This window comes from Taeniopygia guttata, chromosome 2 (genome assembly GCF_048771995.1).
Source record: "Taeniopygia guttata chromosome 2, bTaeGut7.mat, whole genome shotgun sequence".
Lineage (NCBI taxonomy): Eukaryota > Metazoa > Chordata > Aves > Passeriformes > Estrildidae > Taeniopygia > Taeniopygia guttata.
Window position 1 is genome coordinate 43465587 of NC_133026.1, and position 22230 is coordinate 43487816.

At 36.9% G+C, this 22230-nt stretch overlaps 1 long non-coding RNA gene across 4 annotated transcripts in view; it reads right to left on the reverse strand.

The window, feature by feature from the left end:
* Window positions 1-2401: 2401 nt before the first annotated feature.
* Window positions 2402-22230, reverse strand: part of LOC115493710 (uncharacterized) — a 79711-nt gene continuing 59882 nt past the window's right edge. For 2 of the 4 annotated variants that reach the window (XR_012054613.1, XR_012054612.1), the window contains 4 exons: window positions 18035-18113; window positions 17171-17203; window positions 8993-9088; window positions 2402-3654 (listed from right to left, as the gene is read on the reverse strand). This is a non-coding gene — a long non-coding RNA (uncharacterized lncRNA). The remainder of the gene's footprint in view (window positions 3655-8992; window positions 9089-17170; window positions 17204-18034; window positions 18114-22230) is intronic. The other 2 variants (XR_005979522.2, XR_005979521.2) reach the window with 1 other exon arrangement.

Below are 22230 nucleotides of genomic sequence, written 5' to 3' on the forward strand. Positions count from 1 at the left end.
CTTTTCCATGAACAGAACTAATTTGAGCAGTGACCACCATAATGGGGATACAATACTTTCTCCTAGAAATGCCAGTCTTGTCTTCACTGCTGAATCTCATAGAACAACATGAAAATAGTCTTCATTCCTGTCTAGTGCAATTATAATCTTTGTCTGACCATCAGCAAATAAAACATTTAGCACAGTCCCATGTAAGTACTAAACCTCATTTGCTCTTCACAGCCATTGTTACAAACAAATCCTGTTACAAACACATCCTCTATTCTTATTTTCAATTATCCTCATCTCCCTGCAACTCTACTTCCCTCTGGCAGAGGAACTATGATGCTGCTCAAGCTTTGTATGTAAAATTGACTGATGGGAAACACAGCTTTACTTCTAGGCATTTAAGAAGAAATTATTTAATTTAGCCTTCTAATATTAATTAACTGATATTAACCCCTACCCTTCCCTTGGCAGAGTGCCCCAGTCACCTTACAAACCACATATTCCACACTGACTTGCAGAAGAATGAACCTTCACCCTCAGCTTGCAGGCCACTCTGGATCAAGCAATGAATCACATCAGTGTGGTCTCTACCTCACACAACCTTATCAGAAAATTCATCTGGAGCTTTTCTTGTCAGAGTGAACTCAATATTTGAAAAATCTTGGGCTCTCAGAATAGAATGCTAGGGGAAGGCTGTTGTCTCTGACCTCATATTTCTATTTCTTCTAAACTACATTTCTATTTCCAGATGTTTGTTTTTAAAATTAAGTTTGTGCTCTTCAAAATGTGACAGACTGACTGTACAGAAGTGAAATTTTTCTGTCCGCAGAAGTCTTACCTGTCGAGGTTCATCATTACAAAAGCAGAGGAGATATACCCATGCTGTTGATTCACTGCAGTGCAAAACCTCAAGGGTAAAACATTTAAGCCCCCCATAATCCCTTCAGACAGGAGTGTTTGCCTTTTCTCAGGAAATTCTCAAAGTGTTTAAGTTGGTATCCTCATATCAAGATCTAGACTTGCACTCCTAACTCAAAACTGCTCAAATAGTTCAGCCATCTGAGAGCTTGTGAAAGGGGTTTATCACCACGTGAATGTGATACATGGCTTTTGTTAAAAATTAAGTCAGGACCATCCTTTTTCTGTTTTGAATCAAGAGGATCCATTTGAATGACATATTCACATTCCAGGCTTTGGGGGAACATGTTTCAGGATCTTGTTAAGAAATAGAATACCTGCGTAAGAGTCATAATACAAATCAAAGTTTGAGCAGGCTTTTTCTTTCATATAATTATAGCAAGTAAATTCACTCTTTTTTCTTTTTTTTTTTTCTTTTAATTATTCACCAGTCAGTCAAGTCCAGACATAGAGTATCATTTCAGAAAGAATAACTTGGTTTTGAGCATAAAATTTTTTGTGACCTTTACAGCCCCTTGCATGGAATGTCTGATGGATATAGATGTTGCTGCCAGAGTTCGTTTTTCTACCTTTATTAACTTAAGACTGGGACAAATTATCTGCAAAATCAAAACCTGCTAACCATACACATCTATTTATTTGCTTCTTTTTCCAAGGATGCAGTATTTCAGTGAACAACCTCATAAACTTTTAAAGAAAGCTGAATGCAGATGGAGCTTTCACTGCATCACTGTGTGTCATAATGCAGATTCTCAGATGAATGTTACTGCCCTGAGCAGTAAATAAGCAGAATTTTTTGGTCCTCATTATCTTAACCTCAATCATATACCAGAAATATGAAGTTGTCCATAAAACAACAAAAAAAACCACACAAACTCCCTGCCCCCCAAAAAAAGAAACACCACCACAAAAACACCAAACAAAACACAAAATCCTAAGAAACAAAATAATGCCACAAAAAACCCAAATGAAACTCAAAAAAAAAAAAAAAAAAAACCAAAAAACCCTCTATGCTTACCTGTGCCCAAATAAGAGCCCTAAAAATTTATTAAAGTAAAAGTACATCTTACACCACCTGTTCTCTACCTACAGATTTTTTCATAAATACATAGTGCAGCTCAGGACCTAATGCAGTCTTAATAGTAGAAGGAGATCCACAGCTTGGGAGAATATCTGTTTCTAATTTATCTTGATGAAACTTTGCCCATATTTCAAATTCCCTATGCTGTAGCAAATATTTGCAACCCCCCCCCTCCCCCAATCCTAATTTATTAGTAAAAGAAGATCAATTGTATAGATCAATTGATCTATACACTAGACACATAACACTTCAAGATAAAACTCACTTTTTGTGTCATCCGGTGCCAAAGGAAATTCAGATTTCATTAAATAGAATTGATTTTTTTCAAGAACATAAAATTAATGAAGATGTTCTTATGTAAAACATGAAGATATGAAACAGTGTTCATTTTAACAAACACACTCAACAAATCCATTTAAACCAAAGCCTTGTATTAGTTTTCAGCAGTATCCCATAGGAACAAGATTGAATATATAAAGATGAAACAGGTAATTTTGGTTTCAGCTTACCCTAGGTAGTAGGACAATCATTCATTGACTTCAGTTTGCATTTATTCACTCCTATTACGCACCAAAGGAATACATTCTGCCAATCAGGACAGACACAGCAGTCATGAAAAAGCAAAACCACTGGTAGTCCATATAGACAGAAAACAAACCAGACACTGCAACAAGGGCTAAAGAGTGCATATCCTTAAAATCAATAAACACAATTTCTCTGCAAGGGCCTTGCACAAGGAGGTGGAAGAAAACAGATAAGATACATTAAATTAGTCAGCCTTGCAAAATTTAATCCCACCAGACTGAAGAAACATAGAAAGCTGAAGAAATTGCAGCCTTAGTCATATTCTTTGGACTTTGAGGCCATATTTAACATATACATTCAGTTCAGAGATCATCTCAGTCCATCTTACAGAAGTACTCCCTTTTACAGTCACACATTAATTAACATCAGCTTCATATGAAAGCATGGTCATGCCAAGTTTTAGCAGGTGAATTTTTTTTTTCTAACAGTGTTACTCATGGAACCTAGAAGGTACACTTGCATATGTATGTGGATATATAGAGATATATATATATATACACACATATATTTTGAACTCTGGTCTACATTAACTCTAGTCCTTGCACTTTCATACAGGAAAGGTCCAGTAACCATCAACTAGCAAAGGGTCATAGGAAAAAAGAGTTAAATAACTATTTGAAACTACTCTTTGGCTGTTAAATAGCAGTATTTCATAAGTATGGAGTCAACTGGACAACATAGAGGAAGCACTCTGAAGACTCTTTCATCTTCATCCAATTTTCAATCCTAGGTTCAACAGTGTCTTAAAATTTTATGAAAAAATATTCATCTTCACCCATAAGGTCAGCAACACAGATCCTGCCTGGTGATACTGACAAGGGGATGAGGAGTTACAAGATGATCTATTAGGTTGTATTTCAGCACTAAAAATAATTTCAGCACATTTCTACACATAACAGAATATAGTGATAAAAATGTCTTCAGGTAGTGGTGAGAAACAGCGGTTCTGTACTGCTAAGTACCTTCATTAGGAGTTTAAATTTCCATCTTCAGAGCTCATTTGGGAAGGAGCTGAACAGTGATTTGAGAAGCCAATACAGATGTACATATCCAGGTATTTTCTACTTCTTCCAGAGAGTCTCCTGAAAAATTAGGAGAGAGAGATTTGTGGAGGGTGCCTGAAGAAGGATACTGAACCCAGAGGACCTGCAACAGTTAAAAGCAGCTGAGACACTGAGATTTTCTCCCAGTTTTCAGAGTCTACCCTTTTTCTGCATACGTGGAATTTCTCACAGAATTATCATCTCTGCTAAAGGCAAATTAATTACCCAACTAAAGAGTCCATGGAAGGAGTGAAAGGAACATTTCAGAAGACAAAAGGAAAGGAGAGAACAGTTCCTCTTCCTGTCACATTGCTCACACCAGGCTTCCCTTTAACTGTGGTGAGAAGCCAGCTCTATAATTCTAATTGTGCTGTAATTGTCTGCTGTGTACGTTTAACATCTGCCTGTGCCATAACAATCAATAGCAGTTAACTTTGTTTTCCTTTTCCCCCTTGGTGTGATAAGTGATGTTTCTTTCCAGCTTGTGTCACAGTTTATATTATCTTTGTTGACAGCCCATCTTGCAAGGGAGTCTCTCCTCAGTGTTATGTTAATAATGTTAGAAGAGAAAATACACAGTGCTAATTCCTAAAAACCAGGGAAATGAAATATCACTGTGTACCTGGCTATAGCCCTAAAACTTGAATGACAGAGCTATTTTGTCTGAGTGCAATGGCACTGATCTCCCTCTTTCTATAAAATTATGTAACCATACATCAAAGCAGTGGTTCCATTATTTTTATATGTCTAGCAAACAAAACTGGAGATTATATCCTGCAACCTAAATGTCTGCAATATGGACAGCTCCACTAAATGTTTGGCTGCTGACAGACGATCTGCAAGACACTGATTTATGGGGGACAGAAGGTAAAATTATCTGGAGTCAGAGAGTAAGTTACACTTGCAATTTCAGATTTTCCTCCTTAATTACTGCAGTAATACAGAAGATTGGCAAGAAAAAACAAACACAGATGTTCCCCAGTTTTGCCTAGTGTTTGGTGACTGGCAAAATACAAAAGTCCCAAATCTGACTTTGGTAAAAGTCCATGAGAACTCTGGGTCCTTGTCTAAGTTTTAAAGGGGATTCCAAGAAAATTTTCATTCTAACAAAATATTTTTCCAGATTGTTCTTACCTGGAGAAATAAGCTGAAACATTAAAAGAACAAACAGGAAATGGTCTGTATCATTTTTATTTTTACATATGAGTGAAGCAGTGACAATCTCCAAATTTTTATCTATGGAACATACCATTTAAAATGTCTTTTAAGATCTTCCATGAAGAACATAGATTGAATAAATTACTATTTACAAGTGGAAAAAAATTTTTTTTTATCCAAACTTCACAGTGAACTGTATTATATACTTTGGTATGCCGGTGTTCCACATGATAAAAGTATTGAAATATTTAAAGGCTATACTCAAAATAGTCCTTGTTGAAAAAAACTGAAGAAGTTTATAAGGATCTATTTCTTGTTAATAGAGTTTGAAAAAGTTTAAGTCAAGGCATCTAGTCTCCTAAATATTTTTTTAAATCAAAGCTCTGAACCATGACAGGTAAAAGCATTCAAGAGTATAAACTATATTAAAAAAATCCCAAACAGCCAAAGCCAGTGAGTAAAATATAAAGGCTATGTGACATCCTGTAGTTATCTATGACAGCTTAATAGCATTTCAGGGATATAACAAATACAGCAAAGATTTCTTCAGAACATTAATTCTTGGCCATACTAGCTCCGAAATAAAATGAAATATTTGATATTGATACCTACAGAAAAAAACTTACAGCCTTTTCCTCCTGTCATAAACATTACACATCTTCCTTACAGGAATATCCTTAACAGACTCATCCTCTCAAGTACCACTTCAGAAAAAAAAATTTCCATAGGGTTGGAATATAGCCTGTGTTATCCATCCATGCAACTCCTACTTCTGGTATTAATGTTCATGGGAGCTAGCAGAAAAGAACAGTAATAGAAGCCCATGAATGTGAGAACGTATAACACTTTTTTTTTCTCTTCTGTCTTTTTGATCCCTTTGCTGCTTGAATTTTTGTGTTTATACATTGTTTTCCTATGTTAGGAGAACAACATGACAATCGTTTTAGTGTATTTCTTCATTCACACACAAAACTAGCTTGGCAGGTTAGCGAACAATACAAAACCTAACTCAGAGATAAAAATGGAGACAGTGAGGAGGAATACTTTTCCCTAAATAGTTGAGCTCAAAATATCGTCTTCAATTGCTCTTCTCTACAGAAAAATATGCACCTTCATAGCTTTGTGTACCTACTTGTTGTACACTACGCTAAAAACACACACTGACAAAACCATAGTGGTTTTGCCACACTTACAACATCTATATGCTCCAACTAAAACAAAGAATTCTGAAGGGAAAGAATCAAAGTATTTACATTAATTAAATTCACTGCTGCCAGAAACGGTAACTTCAAAATTGTGAAATAGAATTTAGTAAGAGAAACAAAAGCTGTTACAGCCAATTCAGAAATGAGCAAGCACTCCAACTGACTCTTTAAAATACTAAGTCATAAACCCTCAGAAATAAAAGATAATTGAACAGATACCATGTAGTAAAGGTTGCAGGCTATGGCTGCAGGAAGAAAAAAAAAAAATCCTTGTGAAAAAACACTGCATGGGTAAAGGCTGTACTGCAGATACAGCCAGGCTTAATTAAACACATCAATGGCAAAATATTTTGAGGACAAGCTCAGTGTTAAATACATGATTTTTGTGTGAAGCTGCAGGTGACAAAATCCAGATGGCAGCAAATCATGACTGTAACAGAAAAGGGACTTTATACATTTCTTATTTTGATCATTACCACTGTTACTATTTTTGGTAATAAGCAGCATCTTTAAAAGTGAGCAACATTAGGCTGAGACTCATGCACAGTAGAACCACTACCCCTACATCCCTAAGAGCACATCACTTTGCAGCCTTCAAGATGGACATAGTACGAAACATGTGGCCTCTTGTGCAATGTGCTATCAACAGTACTATCTGCCATTTAGGTCAGGCTTTTAGAAACAGTCAAAACTCTTAAGAAGGATGAAGATTTATTTCAGGCTGCTAATATTGATAGGCTTCCTTAGGAAGAGCCCTGCTGGAGGGTTTCTCCCAAGGTGCTTCCTTCAGAACCATCTCTCTGGAGGCTGTTGTCCAAATTCAGAATTCCCACAGAAAAGCCCGATGGATGACTGCTAAAGAGCTTTTTGGTTTCAGCTTTGTGCCAGGCCTGCTGTTGTAATCACCAACTCAAACTATAACACCCTATATCTGTAACTCTATTCCTGACCAACCAAAATTGCCAATTTCAGGTATTAAACCTAAAATCTCAGTGTTATAAAATTGCTTCAGGGAGAGTTGTCATCAACTCAAAGGGAGCTAAGTGAGGGCAGAGAGTCATCCTAGTCACCACACAGATTTCTCCTGGAGGATGTGGGCTGGATAGTTAATTCATCACACAAAAAGCAAGGGGGTAATTAAGATGTCTCACATAAAGAGCAGTTGAGAACATTAGCCCTGGCTACGATTCCCTGTCTCTGCCCTGACACACCAATGCTATTTTCTATCCTCTCATCACTTACCAAATGCTTAAACCTCCCAGCCTTTTCTTTGCCTGTAACTAATCATTACTGGCAACTGGCCACAAAGTTAAAAACATCCAGTGGTAGTGTTCTGTGTAGTTTTCAGAAAAAATAAAAACCTTCTTAAAAAACTATATGGTGAAACACCAGGATACAGCAAAAAAGGATCATATTTTTGATTCTGGGATCCATACTATCATTTCAACAGTACCACATTACTGCATTGTATGCATTACTGTATGTATCTGCACATGTATTTACAATTTGCAGGTCCAGATCTGGACAGAGAAACTACAACTCTTCAAAGAAGGACAAAAAGAAAAGTGTTCTTCCAAACACTCAAAGTAATTTACTTTGAACCTTTTATTTCTTTTCCATGTATTAGCATTTTGAGAGTAGGGCACAAAATGTGTCTTGATTTTGAAGGGATTACTTATCTCTGATGTGTATGGTCTTTCATATGGAAATCAGACATTATTTATTTCCTTGAACAAACCCCATGTTCAGTTTATACAAAAATCTAGATTTACACACCTAGAAGAAATATTACCCCCCATTTATTTTCAAGCTCATTTTGAAGCACAATTCAAACTCTGGTAATAAAGAGTCTGACCCACAACCTCTTACCATTTGTCCAAATTTACCCAGCTTTGGCAAACCTTCTTTGCCTACTCTTCCAGGATTTTTGCATGTTGTTTGGACAGAAGTTCACTCAAAAATGTTGCTACAAATCAGCAGTGCACAGCTGGTGTTTTTCATGGGTTTTCTATACAAAACCTGGAATTCCCAAAGTTTTTGGCTTTGCACACATTGTGAAGATACAATGTTGATTTAACAGCCCAGAATTGCCCAAACCATTCACTTCTGTGAGAAGAATGAATAACCAGTAGCACATCAGGACAAACTAGCAACATCTATGCCAGAATTCACAGCATTTACATTTGCTTAGTACCTAAACTTTGACCCTAACATCCTGATCCAAATGAGCATTAGATCTGAGAATGTTCTAGTTCAAGCCTGTCAGAACATTCAGATCAGCTTTCTGTACTATGAATGTTTAATCCCAGACCCATGAAATTCAGCAGCAAAATTTTAGCTGCTTTCTATGGTATTGAATGGAAATAGACTGAAGTAAATGGAAATTTTCTACTTACTCCAAGGTGGTGTTCTATACAATAGCTGACAGAGACTATTAAAAGAGTAATAAGTTTCTCACCTTTAGATTCAGTCTTGGAAACAAACCAAGACTACTACTTTTAGTAGTACTTTTTTTAGCATCAGTTAACATTTTTAGCATCAGTTAAATATAATCTAGAACGGGGAGAGTCCTGGGATAGGTGGGATGGATATATGTCAGGAGCCTGTTTTGTCTAGACTTAAAAAGAGAAGACTTGAGGAGTCCTTGCCTACAGCTGTCAGATGGGAGAGAGTAGGGAGATGGTCATATTTTACAGCTACCCAGTGGGTAGAGGAGAAGAAGTAGACACAAGTAGCAACTTAGGAAAATTCCATTAAAAAATATATTGTCAGAGTAGTCAAACACTTTGCCTCTGCAGTGTTCAGCACTTCAGGTCTCGCTGCAAAAGTTTATGCATGCTACGATTTTGATGTTTGTATTTGTAATTCTTGCTCTGGGTAAAACTTAGAAAGCAGTGCTACACTCAGAAAATATTTTTTTAAGATGCTATATATGTATTTGTGACAAAGACATCTGAAATTTTAGAAGCTATTTATTTTTTTAGAAGTGTCTGATCCTTTCATTTATTCCCCACCTGAAATCAGCCTGAGGTGCATAATCATTCCTGCTGGAACCAATTGATTTCACAGCTTATTCTTTCAGTTGAGAAATAAGCAAAAGATGATGAAACCTGCAGGGAAAAAAAAGCATTCTTGAAAACTTTCCCATCTCCCAATCTAAAAAAAACCAGAACAGCAAGGAAACTATATATGCAACAATTTCCAAACTTTTTTTCCTGAGAAATAAGTAGATAAATAATAGTCCTAATTCAGCAAAGCAATGAGGTATCTGGACAACATATGAATCATGAGTGTTGGCTAAGATGCCTCTCCGAACTTGGGCCAATGTTGAGGTACATTCCATCCTCTCTTTTTCTTATTTTCCTTGTCTAAAGGATTCCTTCCTATGTGGCAGATATATCAGAAGATCTAAGGAGGCTTCACAGGTAGCAGCAACTGCTGAGTGCCTCTCACAAGTGGAATGTTAGTATAACTCCACGTAGCTCTCCACAGCAGTTGAGTTAGGCCAGTTCTAACATCTCCAGAATGCCATTTAACTCAACACTATGGGAATAATGTTGGATTATAGCGCTCTCCACACATCTGCATCAAGTAATGGAGGAACCTGAGGCAGAATCTCTTCCAGTATTATATCCCTTCTCCAGTTCTTCTTCTTCCCAGAGTAAGATACCATAAACTCAGATAAAATCCTTCCCATTACACTGGCTGAATCAGAAATACAAAGAGCAGGTGCTTCGTAGCGACAGCCAAATGCAATGGCTCTGAATCTTCTGTGTGCCACTTTCATACAAGGTCAATTGCACCTATAATTAATTCATACAAGCTGAACCCTCAGCTGCTACCTTACACAGCCTTACAAATGCACAGGCTGCACAAAACTGTATTGGTAATTAATTTGTCAACCAAATGCTAGGGAAGAACAACACTGGTAATTTATACCATAGATATTCAAATGAAACATCTCGCCTGAGTAATTTAATGTCAGAGATTAGGAGAGCCACAAAGCAGAACAAAGAATTGGAGTCTTCCATCAGCTATTTTTTGAAGGGACATTACTGTAATGTTTTATGAGCCAATTTCAGACACAGTAGAAACATATGCTTCTTCACTGAACTATTCTGGCAGGTTTTGGCATTAAAAGGATTGTGAAATTATAGATGCACATCTTATGGACAGTGACTAGGATAACAGAGGAGGTTAGAAGTCAATCAGAAAAGACCTGTATGGAAGACACTCTGTGCTATCCTGAGAAAGTATGGGTTAGCTATTGAAATTATATACTGCATTATAGTTCTCAGCCAAAAAAAAAAAAAAAAAGCAATGCAGGACTGACCCCACTACCACTCTTAGTATATTGTGGTAGGCATTGGAACCGTCATCATTTATTACCAACAGTCCTCTCCAATGAAAACACTAGTGATAGTAGTTGTTGTGGTGTTACTTTTTGTATGTAATAGAATTTCACTTAAAAAAGAAATTTTGGGATGATACTGCAGTGCTCTGCCAGGATATCCTGTATTCACTGGACTTCAGGAAAACCAAAAGTGGGATTCCCTGGCTGTGTGACTGTGCATTGGACTTCACTGTACGATGGAATTACCTAGTATTGGAAATGCTTGTAGTGCTAGAGGACTGGGTGTCTGAAATACCCAGAAGCTTCAATTTCAACTTGGTCAGCACTTCATTCCTGCTGCAGCAACTTTAGGAGCCTTGGTGAGGCTTATAGAATTTCCGATCTTGAATAAAAACCTATCTCAAATCCTGGTGTTCCAGAGTTCCACCCTGCTAAATTACTTCCTCAAATCTTCTACCAATACCTTTTAGAGGTCTGGACCACCTGACTTAAAGAAACTAAAATGTCTTAGCTGAGAATCCCACACCATGTTTCTTGGTTTCTATTGCCTAGAAAGCTCTCACCTTAGCAGTGAAAAAAGAAGGGGAGAAGAAGGAATTCTTCCTGGTGGCAGAAGTTAGGTAAAGCATTTCAAACCTTGTTGACAATAGAATATTTTATAATTTAAACTGCAAGAAACGTATTTTTAGATGCATTCACAACAGATGATGGGAAAAACTACACTTCTATGTAAAAATAATTAATATGCAGTACAAAAGAGTCCCTTCATTTTCCGGGAGTATTGCCAGTTAGGATATTAGAGACATCTGAAACAGGCATCCTTAGCTCCAAGATGATCCATTTTCCTGACTTGTGTGTCTCAGGATGATTTAGTGGGATAAACAAGGATATATCTGAAGGAGCAATGGCAGAGCAAGCAAAACTGCACAAAAAAAATCCCCTTAGCTGTCTGTCTGGTTATGAAACCGTGAAGAGAAGTAGGTCCTTTGGGGAAAATATGAAAAAAAAGGATAATTTGGAAATTGCCTGACCACAGTTAGAACCTCTCTCTCCATGCAAAAGCTGTTGCTAATCTTGAAAAATGTTGTGTTAATATAGGTCTGATTGTGGGATTTGCCCCTTGATTTTTTACACAAGCCATTTGACAATAAGGCATATCACTACTAGATTTTAATCTGGCTGTACTTTACTTTCAGCAATATTTCTGAAATATATCCTGCTGAACAGAACATGATGAAACAAATGAAAGATGGGATGTAGAAGCAAAAAGAATATTTAAAAAGAGGCAGGCAGGAAATATAATTCATATAGAGTTGAAAAGTCTTCAAAAAAGTGAGAGGACATGAGGGGAGCTCTGCACACTAGTTCTGCAAAAGCACAATTAGTGGATCTCCTACATGATAAAAATATCGCTGTTCACAGACACTCTAGGTGTACTTCAGCCATACAAAAGAAAACAAAAGAGATGTATCTCAAGCAGTGTGGAGATATATATGCAAAAGTCAAAAACAACAAACAGAAACCTCACAAGATCAGCTGGAAACAGCTGAGGAACCACTCAGGGGGATGAAGCTATTATTGTTTAGAGGGTAAAAATTAATTCAGTCACACAGTTTGACAGTCAAAGTAACGAAGCTAAAAAATACAGCATGGATGAGATGTAAGCATGAGTAACACATTCAGAGTATTATACAGTAACTATAAAGCAGTGGACATATCTCATTGAAATATCACTCAACTTTTTGGCCTCTCTCTGATGCCATCAAAGGACTGAAAACAAGTCATGTTCCCAGCAAGTGAAAATATGGGTAGGTTTAAAAGGGAAAAATGTGGTAAAAAAAATATACCAGTTTCCACAACACAGGCTTTATAACGGGAGAGAGAACTGAGAGCCAGAACTGTGGGCTTTGAAATCCCACCTTTTTTATTCATCTCCTGGGAATCCATGAACAAATCACCTCTTCCCTTGCCTTCATTTTTTTGTGAAGAAACAGGAACTGATGCATGTCTGATGGGAATTTGACAATCCTGATGAGATCATCACTTGAAGAGCTTTTTAAAATGTAATATGGGAATGTTGGAGAAATGCTGCAGTTGTACCCCCTCCAAGGTTTCTACTTACAGGTGTATGAGGGGGAACACCAACCATTTTTTTTTTCAAATTAAAATTGTATTAATTTACAACCTGGATTAAATATTTCTGCTCTCAAGAGAGAAAGTTTGAGTTAGTAGCTGTTGGAAAACTTGAAAATTATATTGGTGGCCATAAAACCCAGCTCCATGTCCATTACACTATCACCTGATGAGAAATGCAGTGTAGGGACTCCAATTTGCCAGCTGACTAATGCTTCACACCCAAGGACAAATAGTTTATTACAATTCACTAGAAAAGGAAACCATTTCTATAGAACAGTAATCTCCATATAGTAATTGTTTGATGGTTTTCAGCTGGAAAAAAAAAATGCTAATAGGATCAATAAACAAAGAGAAAAAAGCTTTGAAACAATGACGAATATTCAATTCAGTGAAACAGAGATACTTCAGATGGCAGCCAAGCATGAGCTAGGAAGCATTGCAGTGTCTTTTCTGAATGCAAAGAAAGAAGCAGATGCTCAGAAATAGACCCTAAAGTTGTACTTAGACAGGGAGAAAAACACAGTATTGTTTAGGGGTAAGGATTGTGAGGTTGAAGCAGACCAATCTGTGTAATCTCAGCTCATTTAACAGTCACTAAATATATTTTTTTTCTTTTGACACTTTGGCCAAGTGTGTTGACTACCCTGCTTTAAAAAAGGACTGTGATCTGTCATGGAAATAACGTATTCATTATTTGTCTGGATACCCTAATTTCACATTTTTTTGCTGAAATTAAAAAAAAAAAAAAAAACAACTTCAGAAACTGTTGTTATCCTGGCTGAGTTTCCCTGAGTAATTCCGTTCCCACTTGGAGATTAACAATAAAAATTCCCTCAGCTCTCTCTGGGTTCTCATCAAATGTTGCCTGAAAATACCACAGTGCTATTCTATCCATTCTTCCTGCCCTCAAGGTATCAACCAATATCACTGACCAGAAATAGCCCCACAGATGGTATAATATGAGAATTTATATTCCAAGGCTGAAAAAGAGTCATGGCACAGTGTCTGTTGTGGTTCAGTGCAGTGGTTGAATAATAGCTAGCTTAATTTCATATGAATACCCTACCTGTTGAGTGCATCAGCTGTGAAACCAAAGGCATGAACCAGAAGCGTCATTGCATTAGATTGTAAAACACAGAGCATGCCACGAGTAGTTAAATAGAAGAGAGGACCTGCTCCTTAATATTTTTTTTCACCAGAAAACCAGAGTCTGGCCATGCAATGCCACTGAGTTGTACAAAGTAACCTCCTGATTCAATCTTATCAGACCACTCTGGCTTGCAGAGCTACTGGACAGGCAATTCCAACTTTTAGAGTATGTAATGGAAAGCTGGCAATGCAAAAGTTGCAAAGGTGGGTCCTTTTGTATCCAATCGATTTCAAAAGAGGGATGGTTTGAGGAACAACAGCTTGGATGCTTTTCCTAATATTGTGCAATTTTTGTTACACAAACACAAATTTGCTGCTTTCAGTCACAATTCAGAGCTGATGTGAAAAGTACGTAGGTCTTGGTGTGGATAAAAGGCCCATGCAAGTGTCCAGCAGACAGCCACTGATGTTACTTTGTTTACCTTCTGGAAACTGCACATTTCATTTTGATAGAACATTTATCTGAACAGCAATCACAGGTTGAGCTGGTGCTTTGAGATGTGAATTGTACTAACACAGAATAGGCTGCAAAAAGCTGAAAATTACTACAGAGGTGCTGTGAAAAAGATGAGATTGTTGGATGGGTCCCATTTGACACAGGGAAAAGTGGTCACATATGGCGTGAAATCACATGGTTACAATTGCAAGGACTTCAGAAAGGGGCAGCACTCAAGAGAGATTTGTACTTTCTCATTCTTTCTAGTTTTTTGGTTTTTTTTTTTGGTGGGGTTGTTTTGTGAAAAGAAGGAGGGTTGAGTAGTTTGCCATATGGAAGGCTGCTGTTACTTCAGAACAGAATACAACAGCAATTTCTATAGTGCTAGGACCTGTCAGATATTCTGACAGAGTCAGGAAGGGCACTATCCTTGAAAAGAAAAGAAATAACTTAGAAAAGAAACACTGGTTCAATTATAGGACCAACATAAAGCAGTTTTCAATATATTATTGACGTCTGGACTTTTCAGTCTGGTATGCAGTAGGAGATTAAATAAAAAGTCATCCTAGTAGTAGTGTTCCATCCAAATACTGCACTACCAGAGAATGTGTTCTTCACTGTCTCCTCCCTCATAGATTGTCTCATACCAGTCATTTCCATTTCCTGCACTGTAACACAGTTTTCATGCTGCAGCTCTGTGTAAGAAATTAAAAATATTCAATCAAACAATCACTGTTACATATTATACCACAACTATGTACTTCTGCTGTCCTCTGAGTTTACCCTAGATTTACCTAGAGTTTACCTTGTCCTAGATTGTCCTAGAGTTTAGCTTCTATTTTATGCTGGCAAATTCAAAGGAAGATTTTCTCCCAGAGTAACTCTCATAATTTATATGCAGAATATATTATGGACAAAACTGAAATCCTAATATTTTCCTCTAAAAATCATGAAAAGAAGATGACTGTTTGGATCAAATAGTAGCACACTATATAATTTATCCAAATTACTTTAATCACTGAGGTCCATATATAATCTTTTATAAATTAGTACAGAATAATTAATGTAATTTAAACACTGACAGGAAATCTATGCTTGCTTGCTCTTCTTTTCGTTATTTGAATGTTAATACTGGAAAATAATCTAAAAACATGAACAGTTTGTTGACTTCGCAGTATTTTTTTAATACTGCAAAGAGGAGACAACTACATGTAATTAAACAATGTGGAGCATAAAAGACCAAAAGGGTAAGATTGGATGAACCAGACTAGATCTTTTTGTTAATGGGTTGCATTTGTTTGCTCCTTAGGGCAGGAAATACCCTGCTTTTATAATTGAATGTGGCCAGTGAAGATATTCTAGGCCTAAATATACCTTTAAGGCAGTACAGAAGAATATGCATGTTTTTCAGAACTTGAAAATTATTTCACTGAATTATGCATTGGCTAATTAACTTGTGATTCTTAAAAAAGACATAAGAATGGCATAGAAAATTTTCACATTACACATCAAAAAGAGAGAAGATTAATGTTTGATATTGCCCAGACCCACTTTCACTGAAATTCAAAAACAGAAATCTGACCTGGCTTTGGTTAGCCAGAAAGAGAACATTATTGGCAGTCTGATCTTCCCTGAGTAAGAAATATAGCAGAAAGAAACATGTTTTATAGATCAGAGATGTCAGGAGCTGAAGCAAGTAATCATCAGATGTTTCTGATGCAAAACTATTTACACAGCAAAATTATAAAACACAGAAACTATCTACAGTGTCTTGCAAGACAGGTCACTGGAACTTTTGGAGACTAATGATTTGGATGTATTTGTGTATGGGCATGCACATCACGTGTATATAGACATCACAGCTGGCTCACAGATGGGATTAGAAATATGCACTGAGAAAGAGACATAGTATGACAAATGCACGGTTTGCTACAAGTATTTTCCTTGCTCCATTCCATGACATATTAGTTATGCAAAGAAGGTCCTTGGTTTTTCTAGGAAAGACTGCTGTCAGAAACAGCAAGTAGCCAAAAACTGCTTTTTTGAGTCAATTTAATTTTATTACCAACTGTAAATAGAAACACTTCTAGACTAGTTTTCTCAGATGCAGCCAATGCTACTTTAAAATTAGTGAAAGGATGAATAACAGAGATCAGACAAACTGTGAGATGGAACAGTTGACTTATGAGTTACCCTGTCATCTAGCTTTTATTAACAATTCCTTGACTAATAAAAAGAGGAAGATCTCAAGTACTGCACAAACTCCCAGTATGCAGCAGTTTTAAAGCACACAAATCTCACCTGCTCTATCTTGGTATCCATCCCAAGTTTATAGCTGTCTTCACAGATAAATTGATGCTTTATAAAAATTCATACTTCAAGGGCTCTGATTTTTTTTTTGTCATTTAGCTGGAGTTTTTCCTATTAAAATTGAGTTCTGGGAACTCAGTATTTTGTGAAACAGCTGATATGATTTCAATTTAATTGAGCCAGTCTAACCAAAATACATTCTTAACCATTTATCTGGCCAGAGTGATATGACTACCAAGTGCTTAAAATGACCTTTCCTTTGCTTAATTCCTTGGCTATTATAATAGCCATTTATTTAACAATCTTTCTTTCCTGAGTGAGTACATGGTACAGTTTTCCCTACAGTTTCATAGTTGGAGATGTCACAGTTTCCAATGTACTTTCACACTTTTGATGCGACTCACGTCTCTTCATGCAGCAGGACTATGCTCACATGAAAGAAATGTTTTGGCCCTCAGGAACAAATATATTTATTAGCAGCAAGACATCCCAGGTCAAAACTTCTTATTTTAATCAACAGCAATGAACATAAAGGGTGCAAGTTTGTCCAATTATTTGACTATGTGAAGAAACAAACCACCCATGCTTCTGGCACAAAAAGTGCAGAGAAACAGCTCCATATTTGTTCTACTTTTGCCTCCAGCAAAGTGTGTGATTCTAATAATGAAGCTATTGTCCCTTCCCTCTGAAATACTCTCAGAATTCTCAAGTCTCTGAGATATGCATCTTCTGGCTCTTTACCATAGGAAAATCTCAGCCTATGGCTCATAGGGACTGGGAGTTTGGGCATTTCTTTTCTTACCTTACCTTTAGCAAGGCAGCAACAATCTCTGCCCACAGCTGACCAAAAAAGAAGGGGAAATTCAGTTATCCAATGCACAAAACAGCCAAGTCAAAAGGCATTGAAAGTACATTGCAATACTTGCATCACATTTCTGCAATGTTCCACTGATGTAATTCCATAGCAATGTAATTTACTTTACAGAATACATCTGGAGCTACTACAGAACACAGGTATGTCCTAGAACATTGTGATGGTCTCATGGGTTTAGAGATGGGTGGTAACTCAATTAGAAATGAATAATGATCTCTTCTGAAGGTATCTCTCCTTTTCTTATTTTCTTAAAAGGAAATGTACAGTAAACTTATTTCTTTTCCTTTTTCTTTGCCAACCCGACAACTTTCAGCAAATGGTTCCATGCAAAAACATTAGTCTGAATGTTTGAAAACTGTTTCCTCATCAGTTGAAAAAAATGTCATAACAGAAGGCAGTGTTGCTGGATATACTGGAGCCTTCTTTATATGTTTCTAGATGAAAATGCTTTTTTTTTTTTAAACATCATACAAATAGGAAATTTCAGCTTCAATTGCTGAAGTACAGCAAAGTTTTATACAACTATAAAGCAGGATGCCACAGAGGTAAAAGTTATTTTTAAAAGGTAGTGTTTCCAGTCAGCTGATAAAGTTCTAATCTTCAGATCACTATCTGAAAGTCATTGCTATGAATCAAATGAGTTCAAATCAAAAATAAAGCATGGAAAGAGAGATGCGAAAGCTATGTCATCTTTGAATACCCTCTTTAACATTAAATAAAACCAAGAACTGAGGGGCATAGAGGAGAAAAATCCCCAACAAACTATGTGAAAAGAGGAAGAGAAGGAACTACATTACCGCAGCTTAATCCTTGTGACCACTCAAATGCTCATGTTTTGTAAAATTAATCCAAAAGCTTCTCTCTCTTGCTGAACACCTATAACAATGCAGATGAAAATAAAAAAAAAAAAAAAGGGGAAAATTATTAAAGAGTTAATGACACAAGAATATAAAATTCACTGCATTGTTTTTTTCATCACTTCTCACAGTGTTGAAAGAAGAACCAGACACTGACTTAAACAAACTCTTAACTTCTGGTGGGTACATATATGTTGCCAGCAACTCTGAATATAGGAGTGAAAAATTATTGAAATTAATCTTTATTTAAATTTGGAAATGTGGCTATCTAGTCTCAACTGCAGTAATGCTGTTCTGCATTTCTCAACACATTATGTGATTTCCAATGATTCTCACAAAAGTGTCCACCAGGAACTTCCTGCAGCTACAGCGGCCTAAAGTGCCATGAACAGAAGAGAGTTTAACACTAGATGGCAATATGTTTTTGCAAAATATTTATCCAAGGTTCCTGCAGATAAAGGCAAATATTCTTTAAGCTATTGTAATATTTCTTGTTTCTCATGTATGTTTAGACATACAGGTTTGCACTAAAATTAACCTTTATTTCATGCTATTGTATTTTTCTCATTGTTTGCTTTAAGTTAAGTTTGGACAATACTCTGATCCAGGCAGAAGTGATTCACAACTTAACTGAAAATATGTTAAAAAATTATTCACTATTCAGTGTGTGATAAACATGTGAAGAATCACATGTGAAATGTTGACCAAATTTCTCCTGCTTGGCAAACTGTAAATCAAAAGGAAGTCCTGTTTTGTGGGCTACCATCTTCCTTCTACTGATGTAAATCAGAACATGAACCTAACCCTGTACCTTTTAAACACAGGATTGCTTTGGGTAGCAGTTTTCCCATTACCTGAAGCATTAAACTTGCTCATCCACTTTTTGCTCTCACCTAATCAAATAGCTTCCACCAAAGCCCAAGTCTGTTATGGCATTGGAACAGCCTGGATTGTGCTACAGTTATCCAATGTACTTTGGGTTAAAAAATCAAAGCATTCTGTACTTTGTGTAGGGCTTTTCCCAATTCCTTGGAAAGCTCAGCATGCTATAAATCAAATCAATAAACCTACACTTTGTAAAGCTAAACCCACATAATAATTAACAACCAAGTTGCTAAATAATAAGTAGCTTGGTTGTTGCCAAGAATAATCAGTATTTGAAGGTAACAATCTGTCTCAGCAGTGGCAGCAGCTCAGAAAGACCTTGGTCAATTCCCTGCATTATTTTAGGTGTATCTTCCTTTTACTGGCACTTCTTTTTCTAAAAAATTGGGTTTCTTGAAGCTATTACCACTCCCACACACAACCTATTCTCTCTTCCCTGTCCCAAAACAAAACAACAGGGTGATTGCCAGTAGCATTTTGTCTGTTCTCCATTGTAGTTTTTGCCCTCTGGATAGTTTGTCCCATATTTATGTAAAAGGCAATTTTATGCCTTTTGTGCTCTTTATAGATGTGCCTTTGAAGACAAATATGGACAACACAAGATTATAGTAGGTGAGAAAATGGGATATTATTCAAGGTACTTTGTTGAGGCCCAGTCGAGATACCTGACAGAACAAACTAATGTTTACTTCTAAATTAAAGGAAAGTTTCAAAATTTCTATTACCCCGATATGCAGTATTTACTTCAGTTTGATTTAAAGTTATAGAAACTGGATATATGACCTAAAGAGAACATATACAGTTTGTTTCTAGCAGTCATATTGACAGTGAATGCAAATTTCCTTGGAAATGCCAAGGAGAGCGGCTTTGAAACACACCACCACCAGCCACTCTAGTCAGTATTAACAAACACATTGTAGTGACATAAAAGCACAGTCATCCATTTTAACAGTTCTGACAGTTTCATTCAGAAAGCTTCTATGGCAATATTTAAATAAATCACCAGCCTCTCAAGAAAACATCTGATTGAAAAAGCTTTGAAATGTGCCATGAAAGCATGCCTACGTCCTAGCATAAAATGCTTTACTGGTTTAAATGAAGAAGAGCAAATATAACCAAAACCTCCAAGAATGCAAAGACCCTGAAAGATGACAGTACAAGAACAGAACAGAAATGAGGAGGGGGACGAATTAGATCTGAAGGAACAGCTAATTTATTAAGTCTTCACTATTAGTTCAGGATTTAAGTATCAAAAAGTAAATTATTCACAGGGGTCAAGGACGCTGATTACCAGAAAGAGACAATATTTATGAGAAATTGTTGGCTTATACTTTACCTCAGCTGGTATATTTATAAAGGACTTTTTGGTTTTTATTCCAATAGAAATAAAAAAAGTTATTGAGAGAACATTTACTCCCTTCCACATATTTGCATTTCAAATCTTGCAGCATTGTGCTAGGGCATGATCAGAAATCATTCCAGCTGAGTAGAACAATTGCTTTAATCATAGTTATTGTAGCCTCTCTTGAACTTAAATATAGTTATTAAAATTTAAAGAAAGCAGCAACCCAAACCCCTTAGGTATTCTAAGGTGCACAAGGACAATAGCTTGATGCTTGATGCTTGATTACACACAGGGAGGTTGTTTGGACTGATGTCAGCACCTGCATGAAACACTTGTGCTTTGTGCCCGAGCTAGACAGCTGTGGCAGTGGCTGGCTGGAACAAAATGTTCTTTCAGAACAAGTAATATTTAATCTCTCATTGTCTAAACAACATGTTCCTGCTGGTCCATACAACTCATTAGCAAGTCTAAATAACTAGATAGTGTCAGCGATGTATAGGCCTCCATCTCCTAGCCATTTGCTACAACCCTTACTTCTTTCCTGCAGTGGCAGTCTGGTTATGGGACACAGACATCCATTACACTCAAGTAAGGTTACTTGAATTGGTTCACAGAATCTGGGGGGGAAAAAAAGAATGATGGAATTTTGCACTGCACAAAATTCAGGTTTGTGACTCACTGGGGGCCCAAGACCAAAGCAAGAACCACCACACTGTGGAACACTGCCAGCTAAACCCCTTTGTTCTGATATTATAATAACACAACTACTAAACTGCATCTTAATTGGCAACTCCTTCATGTCACTGTATTGTATGAACAAAAGTTGATGAGTCATAGAGAACTGGAGAGAAAGTGCTCACATTTGAGAGGAGGGAGTTTTACAATTCAGCAAAACTCCAGATGAAGGTTCTGAGAACATCATTACTGGAAGAACAGCTGTGTAAACACAAAGGAAAATATAGCTGGAATAAGTTCATCAGCTTCTCAACAGTTACTCTATATATGCATCAGTATAACGGAGAAGAAGCTGGCCGCTGTGCAAAACAAGTACTTTGTCTTAGATGACATCAAGAGTGCAGCTTTGAACCCAAAAAGAAGGCATTTGCCTAGAACACTGAATGGCCTGAGAACAACCACAGCTGTATTTCTTACAAGGCCAACATTGACTGCTATCTCCTCTTTTCTGCGGCAATTCAAGAAGGATCAGAGAATATGGGGTAATAAGGGATGTATTCTGCCAGCAGTAACAAGGACATCATGCATAGTTCTTAAGATCCCCAGGCACCAGTGAAGACCACTTTATTTGCAGGACAAAGGTAGTCCATTTTGCTCATAACAAGTCTCATAACTCAACTCCTCAAAGCAGCTTGACATGCTTCTAACTCGGTCTAAAAATGTGCAGAAAAGAGTATTATTGAATGAGTATTCTTGCATGCCAACACTGAAATCATTAACAGAAAATGTGTGTCTGATTGGGGCAGAATTCATGTCGAGGCTGGGGTAGCGTGTGCCTGAGGCAAGGCATGGTGACATGACATGTCTTTGTTTTCCAAGCACAAAGGACCGAAGAAGTCTATGTAAGCATTAGCCAAATAAAGGCAGCTGATTCCTATCTATTTACCTATTAAGCCAGTGGCTTGGAGCTGGATTTATTTTGTTGTTCTTACTGTTAGTTTATTGCAACTCAAGAAACTATAACATCACTTGTCTTCATCATTTAACCAAAGCATGTAAGCAGAAGAAAAAGAGGTAAACCAGAGCAAACCTTGGTCTCTCTTGACAACATATAGCCTCAATCTGACTGTAGCTAAGAAAAGAAGATGAGGAAAAGTCATGGAAGTGAACATGGACATTAAAACTGGTCAGAAGCCACAGAATCATGACTTCAACACCAGTGCTGGAATCA